The 20,932-nt window shown below is 44.5% G+C and overlaps 1 protein-coding gene across 1 annotated transcript in view; it reads left to right on the top strand.

Annotated features, from left to right (window-relative positions):
* The window catches only part of TMEM132C (transmembrane protein 132C), a 290,776-nt gene that overhangs the window by 251,999 nt on the left and 17,845 nt on the right, over positions 1 to 20,932 (top strand). The gene's annotated exons all lie outside the window — the stretch shown is intronic.

The following is a 20,932-nucleotide window of genomic DNA, read 5'->3' as shown; positions in this document are numbered from 1 at the left end:
AACCCTTTCGTTGGTATGTGAATTCCTGGGTTGGTATGTTAGCTCCTTTACCCTTGTACAGCGAGCAAACGCAAGGCCTGTACACCATTTTTAAGTCCCATGTAAGCCCTCAAAATAGGGCTTAAGTAGTGCATGGTTCTTGTACAGGGGTAAATTTATCATTAGTGCATAAATTATAAACTCCTTGGAACAGGGATTGTCGTGTATTATATGATTGTCTAGCACCAAGCTCCAGCAGCCCAACCTTTAAGCACTACTGCAGTATAAATGTTATGTAATAATATGGCATTGACCCCATTAGGCCTACGATATGCATCTAGCAAGGCAGCACCTGTGCAGCCACAGGGATGTATAGTGCAACAGATTGATTCAGATCATTGGTGCCTTATTAAAGCAGCAGAACCCCTGGGTACCGGCAGCATCCTACACTCAAGAGCTCGCAATGATGCACGGCGGTGGGATTCGTGTAGAAGTCTTTATTACAGCCACCTAAACGCTGCCCCCGATTAACTTATTGTGATTACCTTCGTTAGAATGAGTATGAAATGAGTTAATTCTTTAATGAATAATCACGGACACAGTTTGCCATCTTCAAACCAAGGAGGCAGAGAGAAAGAGAGACCAGGTGGGCTTGGAAACTTTGTCACTCTTTGAAATAATGAACTGAGGACAGCAGCAGGAGGCCTTTATGCAGATGTTCTTGTGCCTCCAATGGATCCCCGGGATCTATATAGCTCTTTAAGGGATCCAGTGGGCTTGGGGGAAGAAGGCTGTTGCCTGTAGAAGAAACAGAATCACACAGAAGTCGTTATTCATCCTCACCGGATGATGTACATATTTGCAATGACAGTAGAGTGACTGCCAAAAATATATTAAAAACCTTGAGTAATTATTTGATGTGTTGAAGAAAATATTTTATCAAAAATTGAAAGAAAAAACAAACCCGCTTACCAAAAGAGAGCCCCTTTCAAACAGTTTAATATCAGTGTTTCTTGAGCTATTCTCAAAGCACTTGATGATCTGGAAAGGACAATGTTGTCTTGAAGTGTTATGTCCTATTAGCATTTTGAGCTCTACTCTTGGGCCTGGTCTACATCTAAAACTTGGGTCACCCTATGTCACTCGGGAATGTGAAAAATTAGCTGCCCTAGGTTGATGGACCTAGCTACTACTTCTCAAGGGGGTGGATTTACTACAGTGCGGAAAAACCTCTTATGTCACTATAGTTAAGTGTCTGTGCCACAGCAGTAGCATTTGTAGTGAAGACTTTTCCCAAAGACTTTTGTCTCTACAACAAGGATTTTTCAAGAGGAGGCTTTTTGCATTTGTTCAGTTTTTTAGGTGGGTTCTAAAAGCCCATCTTTCTAACCATTCTGAGGTTAAAGTGAAATAAAAAACTGGAAACTAGTGCTCAAATGTTCATTGGAGTTGAATGCAGGAATTTTTGAGATGTAATTTCTTCCTCTGAAAAAATGTTCTGAAATGATTTAGATTAGTAAAGAAGCTGTCATTGTTACTTTCAGAAAAATATGCAGTGCACCTGAGGGGATGCATCTATCACATGCAAATGTTAACTGCTATAAATAGCAGGAACATAGGACTGGAAGGGATCTCCTGGGTCATCGAGTCCAGTCCCCTGCTATCACAGACAGCCCTCTTATATAATCCCATTCATAAATTTATCAAGCTCCATTTTACAACTAGTTAGGTTGTTTTTTCCCAGTACTCTTACTGAAAGTTTGTTCCAGAGCCTCACTCCTCTGATGGTTAGAATCCTTCTACTTTTCACCCCAAATTTATTCACGGCCAGTTTATTCTTGTGCCAACATTGTCTTTTAGTTCAAATAACTCTTCTCTCTGATGTGTTTATACTGAGCAACCATATCCCTTCTCTGCCTTCACTTTCCTAGACTCTTTTAACCTACTCTCGTAAGACAGGCTTTCCATTCCCCAATCATTCTAGAGCTCTTCTGTGCACCTGTTCCAGTGTGAATTCATATTTCTTGAACACGAGTGACCAGAACTATACAGTGTATTCCATATGAGAGCTCATCAGTGCCTTGAATAATGACATTAATGATTCCCTCTCTCTACTGGAAATATTTTGTCTGATACATTCTAGGATCACATTTGCCTTTTTCACGGTAGCACCACATTGGTGGCTCGTAGTCATTCTGCGATAGACCTGGCTGAATTGGTCGTTCTCCTCCTCTGTCATTTCCAACTGATGAGCCCCCAGTTTGTAGCAGAAATTCGTGTTATTAGTCCCTAAGTGCGTGACTTTGCCCTTCGTACAGACCATTTCTGTTACTCCCATCTTCAAGGCCCTGCATAATTTTTCATTTCCCCATGTCTGGAGGATACCTCCCAACTTTGTGTCATCAGCAAATTTCATTAGCAGTACCAAGAACAATCCCTGAGGAACTCTACTACAGACTGAACCTCTCTAGTCCGGCACCCTCGGGACCTAATCAGTGCCGAACCAGAGAATTTGCCGAACCACGGGAAGTCAATATTGTAGCAAGCGGGTCTCTTTTTATTTTTATCTCACCGAGGCAAATAAACGGAATGACGCTTGCAACGCCACCTAGACAAGGCTTACTGGCTCTCTTCATAACAAAGTGTTAATGTTGTTGCACAATTTTACTGTATTGGCACAAGCAAATAAGTAGATAAAGCATAAAAACCATAAAATAAAACCATGCCGGACCACAGATGTTGCCGGACCAGAGAGTGCGGACGACAGTAATCTCCCTTAAGCTTAATAGTTCTCCTTTTAGCTCAACACATTGTCATCTCCCTTTTAACCAGTTCCTCCTCCATCTTACAGTTCCTGTACTAATCCCCATCATCTCCATCTTTAATAATACAGCTAGTTTTTAAAACATTGCAGCGAAAAATTATGAAGAAAAAGTTTTCATCTAAAACTTTTCATTTAAAATGCCCTAGCTTTCATTGGCAGTTCTGAAGAATTGTGTTCTACTTGATATCAAACTTTTCACTTTGATTCAGTTTTCAAAAACACCAACCCAAAATGAAAAATGCAGTTGAAAACTGAATGAAAATATTTTGAAATTTCCCATCAATTCTCTAACGAATAAATCATTGACAGCATCGTTTTCCTGTGAAAAATTTCATTTTGGATTTTTCATCAAGCACGGTCTTTGAGTTGAAAAATTTCACTCTAATAAATAACAGACTCCCGTGGTTACTGGTAAAGAAAAGTGGTATTTTCAGTAAGGGTGGTGTGCATGTGTGCACAGTTCGTACTGAACGGAAATTTCTTGGTTTTCTGAGGAACTCTGTATTGTTTTAAATTCTATCCTATTTTGGGGTGATGGGGGAAGGGAGCCATCCAAGTAAAGGTCAACCCTATGAACAGCCACTCCCCTATGCTGATTGTCTGTTTGCTCCAACCCCTCCCACCCTCTCCCTTCCTTTGTCTTTCCAGCTCACCACCCTAACATAACCCCACGGAAAGGATTTAAATAACAAAGATAAAATAAAATACAATTATAGAACTAACCTGGCTTTTGCAGCCATCTCGTTGTTTGCTCCGCTTATATGTTCTTTCCTTTTCCCCTACCCTTTGTCTGACTAGCCTATTTCGATTGTAAGCTCTTCAGGGCAGGGCCTGTCACTTGCTCTGTTTGTACAGTATCTGCACAAGGCGAACACGTTCAGCTGGACCCATTGGCACTATTGTAATAAACATGATCAATAAAACAAGCTCGTCTATAGTCGAGCCTCTAAAGCGAACTAAGAACTATTTGGCTATAAAAACATTTGCGGGGCAGTAGGGGATTGACAAGAGCTGTATGAAACTCAGAGATTTCACCCTGTTGGAGTTCATACCAAACATTTTTCATGTGGCTTCAGCCCATATGGAATTTGCATTAAGCTTTGCATTCAAACAGCCTTACAATGGAAGCTGCAGGTGATCAGCACGTCTCAGGATTTGGCCCATGATAATTAGTCGCCAGGCAATTAAATGGCCACTCGTATGATTCAAGCAAAGAGCAAGTAGGTGATATTTCTTCCCTGTGATTTGAAGCGCCATCAGAGAAAAGCCCATTTGCATTCATTTTACAATGCCCCAGGTTCGGCTGCAGTGACATGATTCCAGGTAACAGGGCACAATGGTGCTCTAAAAATAGAATGCGTCAGCAAGTAGCAGGTAATGCTTTCCCCAGCGATAAGACTTGTCTCTGGGCAGCTGAGTGTCCTGCCATGAGCTGTGTCTTTCTTTTTTTTTTTTTTACCCCTTCAGTTTCAGCTCCTGCCAACATTACAGCTCCTTTGCTCCCAAATTTACAGTTGATTTCATGAGCTATCAAAGTCCTCGAGTGCTCCAGACCTTCACACAATGGTCCCGATCTTTTAAAGGTGGACAAGAAAAATATTATTGCACTAAAAAAAAAAATCAGCCAAGTTCTACTTTGATCTATGTATCTGAAACCATTAATATGATTCCAGCTCCCCGAACCCAGGTAGGGCGACCAGACAGCAAGCGTGAAAAAGTGGGTGGGGGGGTTAATAGGAACCTATATAAGAAAAAGACCCACAAATCGGGACATCTGGTCACCCTGATCCCAGGTATTTTTTAGTCTCCTGGAAACCCAGGAAGAATTTATCTGCTCTTGTGAATCCTTCCACACAGCTCATTTAAGAGCAAATCTGACTTGGCTTCAAAGGGGGTCTGCTCACAGCTTGAACAAGGGCAGGTCCACACCTGGAAGAGCTGGGTTTTGGGAGCTTGTAACCCTTTGTGTCAGTCCCGAACTAAAGAGGGTAAAGCTGACGATATTTCTCCAATCTGAGTTCATCTGTCCTTGTATTCTAGTTGTACAGCAATGGCTGTTTATTCCAGAAGCTAGTCTAAGCATTTGGTTTGGGGTTTTGTCATTCTTTGACTAGCTTTCCTAGCATTGCTAAATGAACGAAGAGTTGGTAAGATCATAGTAGTGCACTCTGTTGCTATTGTTATTTAGAACTGGTATGGCTGTAGGGCCCAAAGGCCCCATTCAAGATCAGTATTTCATTGTACTACACATGATCCCTGCCCTGAAGCGCTTACAATCTGATTTCTTTTTTCTTTTTAATTACATTTACACATTGGAGAAGGTTTCAAACCAAAACCATGGATCCAAATGTAATGAATATGGATTCACACGTACAGAACCAACAGCCATCACTGCGTATTGGACCGGAGCCTTCAGCTCCAAAAGCACAAGGTTCTAAACAAAGGGAGTAACTTTAGTAGCTATTAGTAAATAGCAGGCTCTTAGTCATACTGGGACCAACCACTAGAGGGAGACATAATCACATGGACAAGGCCACTGTATTACACAGTTATGTAAGAACTTTTGGAACTGGATCTGGGTTCAAAATCCAAATTCCCCAGCAGTCCCTCTGTTGTCATAATGGGCTAAAATAACCCCCAAGATCAAAACATCTCTGAACTGTTGGGAGTTGAAAATCTGTCTCAGAATTTTGGTCGTTCAGGCCCAGCCTCATTGCTAACTGTTTTGCTAATAGTAAAAGTATTCATAACACTGCCGGTGTTAAAGATTTCAAGCTGATTGTCATGAGAATTATTGGCATTCACCAAGATCACAGTATTTGCCTAAAGGCCCATTGCCTAAAGACATGTATAATTTTCTGGGAATATTGCTTACTTCAGTGTAACTACTCACAAGAGTAAAGTTACTCAGCATGTATAAGTGTATAAATGATCAGGTAGGAAAGGGCCTTCTGCAGATTTTTGCTAGTTGTAATGGAAATACAGCTTTACAAAATCAAAACCATTCTGATAAGAGACATGATCCCCTTGCTCAAATGTCTGCTCATTTGTGTATCCAGTCAGATTAAAGCAGGCTATACTGTATAACCCAGCAGAGTCTCAGTCTAACAGTAAGTCAGGGAGCAATTTTCCTAAGCAGATCAGTGAATAATTGTGCACCATGGGGGTTTTTGTTAGGGAAAGCTTACTTTTAAAATTTTGTGGCTTGAGACACAGACTCAGCCACTGGGGGAAAAACTATCAACAGTTCAGCATTTTGTGGAAGATATTTGGATAGTTACCTATGTGGTACTGAATCTGTGGCTGTACCTACAGACAGCACAGTCACCTGTTAAACACTATGCCTGAAGCATGGGGTTTAGACCCCATCACCTTCTGTTCCAAAACCAGACCTCTATCACTTGAGCTAAGGGAGAAGATACCTTACCTTATTACTACGTTATGGGCTGCCTCTGAGAGGGTCAGTGGGGTCACACACGCTGGAGCAAGGCTGACATTCCATCCCTTAGAGGAAAGTGGTGATGTGAAACACACTAGCCAGTACAGTATTGTGCCCTGTTAAGAGAGAAATGGGTGTCAGTGTCTGACTCTCATCGGTGGGCACATTACAGTGCTATAGAAGTTCTCGGATAGCCAGATCATCAGGGAAAGGCCACAATAGGTAGCATACATCCTCCCCAACTGCCCCAGGGTTAATGTAGGGCCTGATCCTGCTCCCAGCCAAGTCAATGGGAGTTTTGCTATTAACTTAAATTAGAGCAGAATCAAACTCCTTTAAGAGCCAGTTTTCTGCTGGAACACACCTTAGGACACAATTCTTCTCAATTCAGTGGGACTGTGTTGGCATGACAAGCTAGGCAAATGATGCCAAAGTGTAAAAATAAAGAAAGAAAGAGATGGACCCCTCAGGTACTGGTCAGGACAGAGCTACATGCTGTATTTGGGGTTTGAGCTCTTTGTCCACTTGTCAGCAGCATCGAGAGGCAGGTTGCTATGAAGAACGGTGCTATCTCTGTTGTTCCAAGAGTTTCAAAAAGTCCGGTCCCATTAGAAGACTTGGCACATCATGTACGCTCAGCAGTTTCCTCTCATACCTTTAAACTACTGCTGCTCAGAGAAGGAAAAGAATCCAGGCTTGCACTGCATCTCAGCATAGAGACACAGGCTTTGTACGGGACTCTGCTGCAAAGTCTTGAAGCCTGGGGAGAGTTAAAGCTGCACGTTATTATTTTAGTGCAGGTGATAGAAGAAAATAAAAACAAGTGACGGGCTGGAAAGAAGCAGGTTGTTCTGACCAGCTCTTTTCAGCCAGGAAGAACACTACGTTCCAATAAAACCCTCTTACAGTGAATATAATGCCATTGATTTATGAATCATCTTTTACTTAGGTCAAATAAAATTCTGTCTGGAGTTGGTTAGCTGGATGTAGTTGCTTTAGAGCTGACCAGCAGGTAGATGAGCCTTTGATTAACGAATGGATGAAATGTATAGTCTCTCTAACTCAAGACTATAAAACTAGGGGAACTTTGACAATGAATGGGGTTCCAGACAGCTGGTGTGGTGCTGGGAAGACCGTATGTTGAACAGCTGCCTCAGTGCAATGCTTGTGAATCTCACTTCAACTAGCGAGAGTGCTGCAAAGCTCAGTGAAAATATGAGGAAATCAGTCTAAACTTCTGGTGCTACCAGCTCTTCAAACTCTTCTGCCCTCCTGAGTTATGATTTGCTAGTTGCTACTAATCCACTGTTCAACAGGGATGGCTATATTTCCAACTGCTTCATCCCAAAGCACAGCATGGATTGTATCGGGTCCTTGATTTTTAATATTTTGTGTGTGTGTGTAGCTTTTTACAGGGAAAACTTAGGGTTTCAGTTGAACTGCAGCACACAGTCTTAATTTGTATTTATTATTTGCATTACAGTAGCATTTGGATTCCTCAGCTGTGATCAAGGCCCCATTATTATTATTATTGACCACTGTACAGACACACAATAAGAGATGATCCCTGCTCCGGGGAGTTTATAGTATAAATAGACAAGACAGATAAAGGAAGTAGTAGTATCCCCATTTTACATATGGCATAGAGAAGTGAAATGACTTTCCCAAGTTTTGGGAGAGAGTCTGTGGCAGACTCAAGAATAGAACCCAAATTTCTCTGAGTCCCCAGTCAGTGCCTTGACCATGACACCATCCTTCTTCATGGAGACTTCTTCCTTCCTCTACTAATAGGGTGTGTTCTTGTGATTCAGATGCAAATGAAAAACTCTAAAAACAAATAATGAATAACGCAGCATGGGAATCCTTCTGCTTTGCTGGTCTAAAGTGCCATTACTCTCATGCTTTTCTCCTAGCAAACCTGATGTGCCGTGTCGTATTTAGAACAGAACTGCAAATAGAAAAAATTTCTTCCCTACTTTTAAGTGTCTCATAATTTAATTGAATCAATATACATCAGCACAGCAGAGTGTCAGAAAACTGGGCCTTCCTGCGGACTTTCTTCTGATGCAGATCCAAAAAAATGCCAACATGCCGCAGAGCTTTTATAGAAGAAATTATATTATTAGAGACAGAGAGAGAAAGGAAACAGAAGAATGTGAGAAAGCAGGAGCCTAGCGTATAAACACAAGTCTCCAAGCATCAGCCTCTGCTATTATCCAGAGGCTGCACTGCGGGGACAGGAGGACGGTGAAGAAATTTGGCAGCATGTGACCTCCAGAAGAAGAAAGGGGAGCGTCCGTGTACCAGCAACGCAGATACAGGTAAGTAACCGTTTTCATGTTCTCTCCACAGGTACTAATGCGGAGAGTGGACCAGATGATACGTCTGAGGGAAGGGAACAGAAGGAGACTCCGCCGATTGGAAGGCACGAGATGCACTGTCCTAGGGTTGGGGGTTCCACGGCCACCGCTCCCAAGAGAAGGAGGCGGGTGGTGGTCAGGGACTCTCTCCTCAGGGGGACTGAGTCATCTATCTGCCGCCCTGACCGGGAAAACCGAGAAGTCTGCTGCTTGCCAGGATCTAGGATTCACGATGTGACGGAGAGACTGCCGAGACTCATCAAGCCCTCGGATCGCTACCCCTTCCTGCTTCTCCACATGGGCACCAATGATACTGTCAAGAATGACTTTGAGTGGATCACTGCAGTCTACGTGGCTCTGGGAAGAAGGATAAAGGAGTTTGAGGTGCAAGTGGTCTTCTCGTCCATCCTCCCCATGGAAGGAAAAGGTCTGGGTAGAGACCGTCGAATCATGGAAGTCAATGAATGGCTACGCAGGTGGTGTCGGAGAGAAGGCTTTGGATTCTTTGACCATGGGATGGTGTTCCAAGAAGGAGGAGTGCTAGGCAGAGACGGGCCCCACCTAACAAAGAGAGGGAAGAGCATCTTCGCAAGCAGGCTGGCTAACCTACTGAGGAGGGCTTTAAACTAGGTTCACCGGGGGAAGGAGACCAAAGCCCTGAGGTAAGTGGGGAAGTGGGATACCGGGAGGAAGCACGAGCAGGAGCGCGCAAGAGGGCAGGGCTCCTGCCTCATACTGAGAAAGAGGGACGATCAGCGAGTTATCTCAAGTGCCTATACACAAATGCAAGAAGCCTGGGAAACAAGCAGGGAGAACTGGAAGTCCTGGCACAGTCAAGGAATTATGATGTGATTGGAATAACGGAGACTTGGTGGGATAACTCACATGACTGGAGTACTGTCGTGGATGGATATAAACTGTTCAGGAAGGACAGACAGGTCGGAAAAGGTGGGGGAGTTGCACTGTATGTAAGGGAGCAATATGACTGCTCAAAGCTCAAGTATGAAACTGCAGAAAAACCTGAGAGTCTCTGGATTAAGTTTAGAAGTGTGAGCAACAAGGGTGATGTCATGGTGGGAGTCTGCTATAGACCACCGGACCAAGGGGATGAGGAGGACGAGGCTTTCTTCCGGCAACTCACGGAAGTTACTAGATCGCAGGCCCTGGTTCTCATGGGAGACTTCAATCACCCTGATATCTGCTGGGAGAGCAATACAGCGGTGCACAGACAATCCAGGAAGTTTTTGAAAAGTGTAAGGGACAATTTCCTGGTGCAAGTGCTGGAGGAACCAACTAGGGGCAGAGCTCTTCTTGACCTGCTGCTCACAAACTGGGAAGAATTAGTAGGGGAAGCAAAAGTGGATGGGAACCTGGGAGGCAGTGACCATGAGATGGTCGAGTTCAGGGAAGAAAGGAGAGCAAGCAGAATACGGACCCTGGACTTCAGAAAAGCAGATTTTGACTCCCTCAGGGAACTGATGGACAGGATCCCCTGGGAGAATAACATGAGGGGGAAAGGAGTCCAGGAGAGCTGGCTGTATTTTAAAGAATCCTTATTGAGGTTACAGGGACAAACCATCCCGATGTGTAGAAAGAATAGTAAATATGGCAGGCGACCAGCTTGGCTTAACAGTGAAATCCTTGCTGATCTTAAACACAAAAAAGAAGCTTACAAGAAGTGGAAGACTGGACAAATGACCAGGGAAGAGTATAAAAATATTGCTCGGGCATGCAGGAATGAAATCAGGAAGGCCAGATCACACCTGGAGTTTCAGCTAGCAAGAGATGTTAAGAGTAACAAGAAGGGTTTCTTCAGGTATGTTAGCAACAAGAAGAAAGTCAAGGAAAGTGTGGGCCCCTTACTGAATGAGGGAGGCAACCTAGTGACAGAGGATGTGGAAAAAGCTAATGTACTCAGTGCTTTTTTTGCCTCTGTCTTCACAAACAAGGTCAGCTCCCAGACTGCTGCACTGGGCAGCACAGCATGGGGAGGAGGTGACCAGCCCTCTGTGGAGAAAGAAGTGGTTCGAGACTATTTAGAAAAGCTGGACGAGCACAAGTCCATGGGGCCGGAAGCGCTGCATCCGAGAGTGGTAAAGGAGTTGGCAGATGTGATTGCAGAGCCGTTGGCCATTATCTTTGAAAATTCATGGCGATCGGGGGGAAGTCCCGGATGACTGGAAAAAGGCTAATGTAGTGCCGATCTTTAAAAAAGGGAAGAAGGAGGATCCTGGGAACTACAGGCCAGTCAGCCTCACCTCAGTCCCTGGAAAAATCATGGAGCAGGTCCTCAAGGAATCAATTCTGAAGCACTTAGAGGAGAGGAAAGTGATCAGGAACAGTCAGCATGGATTCACCAAGGGCAAGTCATGCTTGACTAATCTAATTGCCTTCTATAACGAGATAACTGGCTCTGTGGATGAGGGGAAAGCAGTGGACGTGGTGTTCCTTGACTTTAGCAAAGCTTTTGACACGGTCTCCCACAGTATTCTTGCCAGCAAGTTAAAGTAGTATGGGCTGGATGAATGGACTATAAGGTGGATAGAAAGTTGGCGAGATTGTCGGGCTCAACGGGTAGTGATCAATGGCTCCATGTCTAGTTGTCAGCCGGTATCAAGTGGAGTGCCCCAAGGGTCAGTCTTCGGGCCGGTTTTTTTCAATATCTTCATAAATGATCTGGAGGATGGTGTGGATTGCACCCTCAGCAAGTTTGCCGATGACACTAAACTGGGAGGAGAGGTCGATACACTGGAGGGTAGGGATAGGATACAGGGTGCCCTAGACAAATTAGAGGATTGGGCCAAAAGAAATCTGATGAGGTTCAACAAGGACAAGTGCAGAGTCCTGCACTTAGGACGGAAGAATCCCATGCACCGCTACAGACTAGGGACCGAATGGCTCGGCAGCAGTTCTGCAGAAAAGGACCTAGGGGTTACAGTGGATGAGAAGCTGGATATGAGTCAACAGTGTGCCCTTGTTGCCAAGAAGGCCAATGGCATTTTGGGCTGTATATGTAGGGGCATTGCCAGCAGATCGAGGGACATGATCGTTCCCCTCTATTCGACATTGGTGAGGCCTCATCTGCAGTACTGTGTCCAGTTTTGGGCCCCACACTAGAAGAAGGATGTGGAAAAACTGGAAAGAGTCCAGCGGAGGGCAACAAAAATGACTAGGGGACTGGAACACATGACTTATGAGGAGAGGCTGAGGGAACTGGGATTGTTTAGTCTGCAGAAGAGAAGAATGAGGGGGGATTTGATAGCTGCTTTCAACTACCTGAAGGGGGGTTCCAAAGAGGATGGATCTAAACTGTTCTCAGTGGTAGAAGATGACAGAACAAGGAGTAATGGTCTCAAGTTGCAGTGGGGGAGGTTTAGGTTGGATATTAGGAAAAACTTTTGCACTAGGAGGGTGGTGAAACACTGGAATGCGTTACCTAGGGAGGTGGTGGAATCTCCTTCCTTAGAAGTTTTTAAGGTAAGGCTTGACAATGCCCTGGCTGGGATGATTTAGTTGGGGATTGGTCCTGCTTTGATCAGGGGGTTGGACTAGATGACCTCCTGAGGTCCCTTCCAACCCTGATATTCTATGATTCTGTATTTAACCAATTTGTTTAACAATTGGTTTAATATGAGATCCTGGAAGTCAATAGTGAAAGGTGTAAGTACACCAGCAACCCATAATATGCAAAGACCTTCTAGACGCCCAGAGAAACACTGGACCATATCATTGCGGAGTTCTCTCCATGTCATCTCCTAAATTCATTCTGCTCACTAATGGTGGTGTCATTATAGAAAACCTGTACATCATAAACGAACACTCAAAGCGAAATGGCAGTAACACCTGCAACAACAGTAACAGTAACAACACCTACAGTAAGTGCTCCAAAATCAACTTCAAAGCTGCAAAATCGAGACCTCCCTAGACCCCAGCCTTTGTAGCAGGGGAAGGATAACAGATTTGTTCGGAGGCTCCACCACTTTCTCCAAACTTTTATGTACTGTGCTGTTGAGTCTCCACTGATGATGCTGCAGTTAAGGATCCCTTATATTTACCCTCATTTTCCCTCCTCTCTTTCTCCCCCCCCCCCCCATTTCCCCCATGGGCTTAAAATCATATGCTCTTTTAAAATGACACTGTGAGGAAACAAGCTGTCAGCACGGTTGTGAATCTGTCATTTGAGTCAAGCGACCGAAGGGAAAGGTGTAAATCATTGAAGACTTTTGTAAAGTTACAAAGCAGCAAACAATGTGGCGGTTCCCATTCAAGTTAGCAGATGTGATTGGGACCAGTCTTTAGTTTAAAGCAAGGAACAGTCTCTGCGCTCACTTCAGTGACCCCGCGCTGCCATGCAAGAGACTCTCATTCACTTAGTGTGTATAGTCTGTCATATCCCTAGCGAGCAGGACCAATCGCTTTGCATTTGCACCCTTTTCCAAAATGGTTTGACTCTAGAGTGCACAGCACAAGACAGATTTTGTTTTGTTTGCTAATGCTGGCTTCGGAGAGTTCATGTGGCTTAGAGAGTTTGCAGTTCAGCTCCAACATGCTGGTCACTTGGGAGCAAATACATGCCCTGCAGTCTCAGCTGGCCATCAGTGACCTCTCTGCTCTCTTCAGTCTGTCATAGTGAATGAGATACGGTGAGTTAAATGTTCTGCACTGCAGATCTGCCAGCCATCTTTGTAATGAGATTATGGAATGTACGGCCCTTTCCATAAGAAACACACTGCGAGTTTGAGAGTTTAAACCTTTGAGAGGTTTATAGGTAGTTTTGTTGATTCTGACGATAGTGTGGAATATGCAGAACCGTCCAAACGAAAGGGTTCTAAATTGCTTCATAAATGATGACCCTGATCTCTCAAGATTCTCAGCGCCTTCCGTTCTAAAGGCCTAATCCTGAAGTAATTCATGCAGGTCATTGGGAATGATTTCAGAGTAGCAGCCATGTTAGTCTGTATTCGCAAAAAGAAAAGGAGTACTTGTGGCACCTTAGAGACTAACCAATTTATTTGAGCATAAGCTTTCGTGAGTTACAGCTCACTTCATCAGATGCATGTAGTGGAAAATACAGTGGGGAGATTTTATATACACAGAGAACATGAAACAATGGGTGTTACCATACACACTGTAACGAGAGTGATCAGGTAAGGTGAGCTATTACCAGCAGGGGGTGGGGAGGGGGGACCTTTTGGGAATGTTTCCCGAGGACCGATCCCAGGGAAGGAAGCCATTTTACGTGTAGAGCATGGCAGCTGTGTGCAGGCACACTGCAACATTACAGCATAGACTCCTTTCCCATTTAGAGCTACAGGGGGAAACTGTAAGAAGGGCAGAATGTTGGTGTAAATAAGTCATTAAAATATAATAATTGCCCAATTCTCTAATTATCCTTTCTAGGTTAGGAACAGTTACTGTCTCTAACTATTTTGAGTCTGTTTTATAAGTGGGTGCTTTTGAGAAAAGCAAACATTCTCAGTCTCGTTCTTGTTTGTAGAATGATCAAATAGAACTTTTCCATCTATAACCGCTAGGATCCTGTGAATGTTAAGTCTCGATTATTGCCCTTACCTCTTTCGTGCCTTCCGTATGGGAGGAGCTTGTGGCCTCATTTTCAGAGTCAATGAACACCCACAACTCCAACTGAAGTCAGTGGGCCACGCTACCAGTTATCAACTCTTCTGGTTGTTGATTCATTTTTAAAGACCCGTTGAATGCAGCATTAAAAGGCTGTGAATGTGTTTCTGGGGATTATGGATCAGCTCAAATCTGAAGCTTTAGCTCTTCTCAGATGCACTCTTTTTAGTATGAAAGCATATGTTTCAAATGAACCTTATTTAAGTTTCCACTGACCAGTATCCATTCTCAGTATTGAACCTTTCCCTTGTTCCAGACGCAATACACGCCTAGAAATAAACTGATCTGTTCTTCAGCAGACATCTCCCTTTTTCCAAGAGTCTGGTGTCTACTCCTCAGAATCATGGGCCCAATCTTGGAATTCCTACTTGGGGGTGGGGTCTCATGGAACAGCTAGCAGGATGTAAGGTGGATTTGGTGCAGAACCACACTTATGTGAAAATCCCATTTCATAGGAATGAAACCTGTAGAGTGGTATGGAATTTACTCTCAGACCTATAGAACGTAGTAGAGAATTATCTCCTTCTGTTAGATGATAACATTCTGTAGCAGGATATAAAACTTTATTAAATTCTAAAGGATAGTTTAAAAAGTCTATAGAAGTGTTATCATTGTCTGTTAAATTCTGTGGGGAAGTGGTTTTCAACCTTTTTTCATTTGCGGACACCTACAATTTTTCAGATGGAGGTGTGGATCTCTTTGGAAATTGTAGACATAGTCTGTGGATACCCCAGGGTCTGTAGACCACAGGTTGAAAACCACTGTTCTATGGTAACGATAACCTTTCACAGACCCCTTAGACATAGTCTGCAGACCTCAGGCTGAAAACCACTACTATAGGACTTTTCCATAAGGGTTGGAGTCTTCCATATTCGATACTGCCGTTCCATATTTCCAGGAGTGACTTCGGTCAGATCACTTTAGCTGTGTGTGCTTGAATTTCTCCTTCTGAAAATAAGGGTAATAATACTTTGGTAAAAGCTATCAGATCTATAAATGAAAAGTGCTATATAATTGCTAAATGTTGCTATCCTTTATTCTTTATACTACAAGTGTTTTCAATCATTCTAAATTTTTTAAAAATAAATACATTTCTCTTCATTACAATATTTTTACAAAATCTTTTTAACATTTAAATTGTTCTGACAGTAACAGGCAAATGCCTATTTTAAACACCAAAACATAAGGTCCAGGATCTCTAAAATGATGCATATGGTATGACTCCTGCATCTGTGTGCTTCACTTTGTAGGATGAAGCCTAAAAATGGGGCCAAAGTGTCTTGAGTCTTGCCCTCCATGGCACCACAGTTGTGTTCAGGCAGCATTTAGTTTGTTCCCCTTTCTACACAGATCTTGGAAGCTCATGTGCCTCCTTTCATCTTACAATGGGCCGAGGCAGTCATTTTTCATCCTGACAGGGAATTTCCCAAGAGCAGATGGATGAATGTAAAAATATAAGCTTGAATGATTAGATGCAGTGATTCCAGGACTGATCCAACTCCCACTGAAGTCAAAGTAAAAGACTTACCATTGACTGATAGGAGTTGAATTGAGTTCATGAAAAATAATAGTGACCCTCTCTGATAGGAGATCCCATTGAACATTTTAATCTCTGACAACCAGACACTGCAGCATTCTGCCACGTAGGGCTGAGGTGTGGGATTTGAGTTTGGTTTTCACGCTGGCAGAGACTGGGGTCAATGTGAATACAGCATCCTCCGAAGTGATCTCAGTGACTGACTCAGGAGCAGTTTTGATGGCATCTGAAGGAAGCTGTGTACTGTCTTCCTGGGCCAAGAGAAGAACTGACTTCATGTGGCATTGAGGGTGGAAGAGGCTCCAAAGTAGTAAGTTCGGAGGGGCCTGGAAGACTGTCAGTCACTTAAAAATCTTAGGACCTGGATCTGCAACCCTTAGTTTGAGTGGCACTCAGTCACGTGAGTAGTCTTATTGGCTATAATGCAACTACTTGCATGAAGAGGTACTGCTTAAGTATTGCAGAACCCATCATCATAAACAAGGTGTATATTCATTTATTTCAAAACCTTTTACCATGTTTTATGAGTAATTAGTTTATGCAGACAGCAGAGGAAATATAAGCTTCATGAAGCCATAGTGGAAACTTTGAGAGACATTCATTGGAGAACTTCCCTTAAATACCCAAGCACCTTGCCAGAAGCCTGACAAGACAGCACAATCTGGTTTGAAACTCACTAAAAAGGAGGAATCCATCTGCACTGTGCCTTGTTAAGAAAAACTTGGCCGTGGGCTCAAGTTGTTCAACACTGCACCTGTGGCTTCTTCACTCTCTGAGGCCATCACCCAACATGTCACAGGCGTTCTTGCATCACTAAGAACAGATCGGGTGAGAGGCAGGAATAGGAGAAAACCATGCTCTGTGACATATGGTCTCCTGTCAGAAACACACGCTTCTTTTTCTCTCTCCTATTAAAAGTGTGAGTGACAGTGGGGGAAGCCGGTGTCAGGAACAGAATGCAGGTTAGGACTCTGGAGGCTATTTCACACTGTGCTGCTGATGCACGTCTGTCCTGTTGAGCAACGTTCCTGCTGTTGGAGCCTGGGCTTTATTCTGTGACTTATCCTGAAGTGAATCAGATTGTCTGGTGGCCTGTGCTGTCATCGAATGATATTCGGAACATCAAAGAGTTCATCCGGCACGGAGCATTGAAACCAGATTTAGGTCAGGGCCATGTAATTCGTGTCTTTGTCTAAAGTTCAATAGAGAGAGGAGATAATGTAGAAAATAATGAGGCAGTATAGTCTAGCTGTTAGAGAGTGAACTGGGACTCCAAACTTTCAAGGTGTATTTCCAGGTCTGCTACTGATTCGCTGTGGCCTTGGCTAAATCACTTAGGTGATGTTTTTCTGAAGTGCTTCTAATTTTGAGTGGCCTCATGTTTAGCTGCCCAGTTTTAGACACCTAAGACCAGATGAGGGGTGCTGAGCACACAAAACTCTGATTCCTGCCAATGATGTCTAAAATTTGGCCGCCAAAATTACAAGCGACTTTTTGTTAGTTGTGTCTCCCTGCCTCAGTTTACCAACCCATAGAACAGGGATAATAGTAGTATCCTGCTTTGCAAGGGTGTTATAAATCATTTGAAGGACACCATGCTGTAAATGGAAAGCATTATTATGTATTACCAGCTTGCATTGATCTTGGTAATGAATTCTCTGGATATCTGTCAAACTCTTTTCATTTGTGATCTAATCAGGATGCACACCTAGCTTTCTGGATGCTAAAGACCTAGTGCATTCAGCAGCCTGTCACCAGCTAAGCTTCTAATATGTGCTTACTGAATTCTAGTTCTGGCAGATCCTACTTTCTAGTTATGAGAGCCAGACAGTCTGGAAGGCAACTGACAAGAACTAGAGTTTAAAATGTATCTCCTGTGGGTTTTGTTTTTTTTAATATATCTTCAGTAGCAGGAAGCCTTCCCAGGTCCAGTAGGTTAATGGACGCAGGCAGGACACCTACAGCTATCGTAATGAGACATTTCTGTTCTTTACACTTCTAGTTCCAGGGCTTTATAGCTTGCAGACTGCCTAATTAAGGCTAAGCCAGACAGACTTTGTGATGTACACCAGGAACTGGACTGGTACCTTGCGAACTGGTGGTGCTCAGAAACTTTTACAAATGCCATATTAAAAGCTGCTCTCCTTTTTTTTTTTTACCCCTTGTCCTTTAGAGCCCTGCCAGTGTGGGCCAAATTTAAAGCCTGTTTCCAGAGGCGAAAGCCCATGGGAAGTGTGAATAAGCTTACATTAGGGTAAAAGAGTCTGTACATCTCATTAATTTCCATGCCTTTTACAAGTCATTCTTTCCGCATCTGGGTTACACAGATCTGAAATGGGGCAGATCAGTTTTTGATTCCAACTGTCTTTCAAAGCCTAAGAGTCTTGGCTTCCGTTTGACACAAAATTTGTCTTGCGAGGTGTCTGTGCCAAACTGTATCTTAATGTAAATTGCTCAGGAATCTGCAGAGCCCTGCGCGGATACAAAATTTGTATTCGCATCCATCTGCAATCCGCAAACAGGGTCCGCAGATTTGCAGGGCTCTAGGAATCTGCAACAGAAGTCAAATCCCCAAAACGGTCCTCCCTGGCACCTCCCTCTTTGTGGTGGAGGCCGCGTTCCCTTCCATGATTGCTGAGTCCCGGTCAGAAGGTAGTGAGACTCTGCGTGAGGACACGAGGCAGTCTATGCTATGAAAGGCCTTCACCCTGCCACAGAGCTCACTGCAGGATAACAGCTTCAGTCTGCAGGCAAGGGAGAAATATGGGGTCTTGTCTGTGTCCAGGGCCCTCATATTCATTATAGCCCCCTTTATATTCATTGCAACCAAGTTCTGTTTCTGCTTTATTAACAGGGAGCTCGCATTCCCTCCCAAATCGCAAAGTTCCAGGGTACTACAGCGCAGTTCTCAAAGCAGCCGCAGGTCATGCTCTTGGGGGATGATTTGATGTTTCTGTTCCAGGCTGCCAGCTCACTTACAATGTGGTTTATCACAGGATGAAACCATCCAAGCCACTTGGAGTCTAAGTGGCCTTTGTTAGAAGGGAGCACAAAAAAATAAAGCAAAGAGAAAGGAAGCATCTCAGAAATTTTGCTTAGCCCTGGCTTTTCTTCTCTCACTTTTTTTCTTTTTGGTCTAAAGCAAAGTTAGGAAAAATAACTAGGGAAAAGTAGCTGTAATGCCAACTTTAATAAGGAAGGAAACTGCTGAAATGGCATCAGAGAGCTCCTTAAAATGCAAAACTTTTCGCTGATCCACTACACCGAGTGGAGCAGATCATTTGCATAAAGGTGATGGCTAAGCAGGAGCTCTCTTCATCATCATCTCACCTTTTTAGATGCAAAAGAGAAAAGGACGTTTCAAAGGGAAAATGTTTTCATGGTGAAAAATGTAAACACTGGAAGGGGTGGGTGCGAGGGAATAATATCACCTGTTCACACAGACAAAGTCTCCAGCGTCTCAACTTCTGTCATGGGCTCAATGAATTATTGTGGACCAGAATCAGAGGTGACAGGTGCTAGTCCAGGGGTGGCCACCCAGAGCCACATGCGGCTCTTCAGAAGTTAACATGCAGCTCCTTGTACAGGCACCGACTCTGGGGCTGGAGCTATAGGTGCCAACTTTCCAATGTGCCGGGGGGTGCTCACTGCTCAATCCCTGGCTCTGCTATACCCCGCTCCCTCCCCTGAGCCTGCCATGCCCTCGCTTCTCCTCCTCCCTCCCCCCCCCCCCCCCAGCCTCCTGCATGCCATGAAACAGCTGATCGGGAGATGCGGGGACAGAGGGGGAGGCGCTGATCAGCAGGGCTGCCGGTGGGCGTGAGGAGCTGCTGGTGCATGGCGGGGGTAGGGAGCTGATGTATTACTGGCTCTTTGGCAATATTCTGGCTCCTTCTCAGGCTGGCCACCCCTGGTGCTAGTCACATTGCTTAATGTAGTTCTGGAAGGTGCTCAGATACCCCAGGACAAAAAATAGACTAGAACTTCCCTCTCTCTGTGCCGATCAGGGGACTAGAGGAGTGACTGCAGCATGCGTAAACATACCTGACCTCGCCTTGCTGCAGGAGCACAGATGTCTGCGCGGGCTAGCCACCTGCTGAAGTCCAGTGCTGCCCTGGCTTGCTAACTCGAGCTAGCTAGGTCAAAGCTAGCCATCCCGAGTACAAACCTATCAGGAATTAGGGCTTGCCAGCCCTGAGCCTGTGTCTAGCTAGCTCCCTAGTGAGCACCAGAGGACACGCAGCTGACTCACACTTGGCTTGCAGCAAAATTACCCAACTGGCCAGCCCTCCCGATTGGCTGGAGGAGCCAACAGGCATGCTCTGAAGCCCAGCAGCAGCATTAGGCCAGCAGCTCGCAAAGCATTGCCCCTGGCTGCACTAGCCCCTGCTTGTTCCTCGCGCCCTGTCACCCAGGTCTGACCCTCGGCTCCAGTCCCGGTCTTCGGTTCTAACCCCTGGCTCTGACCCTGGGCTCCTGCTCCTGCTGTAACCACTAGGCCTAACCACCCATGCCCTGATCTCTGACAAAACCTGCCTGGATCTGCCGCAGCTGCTGACTGTGCCACTGCAGATACGCTACTATTTTTGCCCGCTGTCTCAATGAGAGCTAGCCCAAGTATGTCTACACGAGCTGGGAATCACCCCCCTAGCTCACAGTGTAGACGTAGCCACGCATATCTTCATGGGGAAGGCGCTGAATTTACCTCATGCCTGTGCAGAACTATGACCAGAAGACCAGTTTGAACCCATCCAAAAAAGTAAGATGACTGGGATCTGATTTCCAGCTACTCTGGTGTGATCTAAAGTAGTCCGTTCCTAGGTGAGTCAGTAACGGTTAGCAGTCCCCTAGTTCCGCCAGTAAGGAACCCACTGTTTTGGGTTAGGTGCTGGTTAAACAGGGAGACTCTAGGCTATGCTAAATCCTGGCAGGAATCAGTGTATTTGGATTTAGATCTGGATTTGCTCACTGAAGCTGGGAAAGCCTTTTTATTTCTTTTCTTTTCTTTTTTTTAAACCATTGTTAGGTGACAGAAGGAAGGATGAAGCCATCTCAGTTTGCTTACCCTTCCGTACTCAGCTGACCCAGGATTTTGTGATTACCAAAGCTGCAGACCGAGCACGATTTTAATGGGGCATTTTCAGGGAGCCAGTGTC

This window comes from Natator depressus, chromosome 15, assembly GCF_965152275.1.
Source record: "Natator depressus isolate rNatDep1 chromosome 15, rNatDep2.hap1, whole genome shotgun sequence".
NCBI classification, from domain to species: domain Eukaryota; kingdom Metazoa; phylum Chordata; order Testudines; family Cheloniidae; genus Natator; species Natator depressus.
The sequence above is the reverse complement of the archived record's forward strand: the minus strand, read 5'-3'. Positions and strand labels throughout refer to the sequence as shown.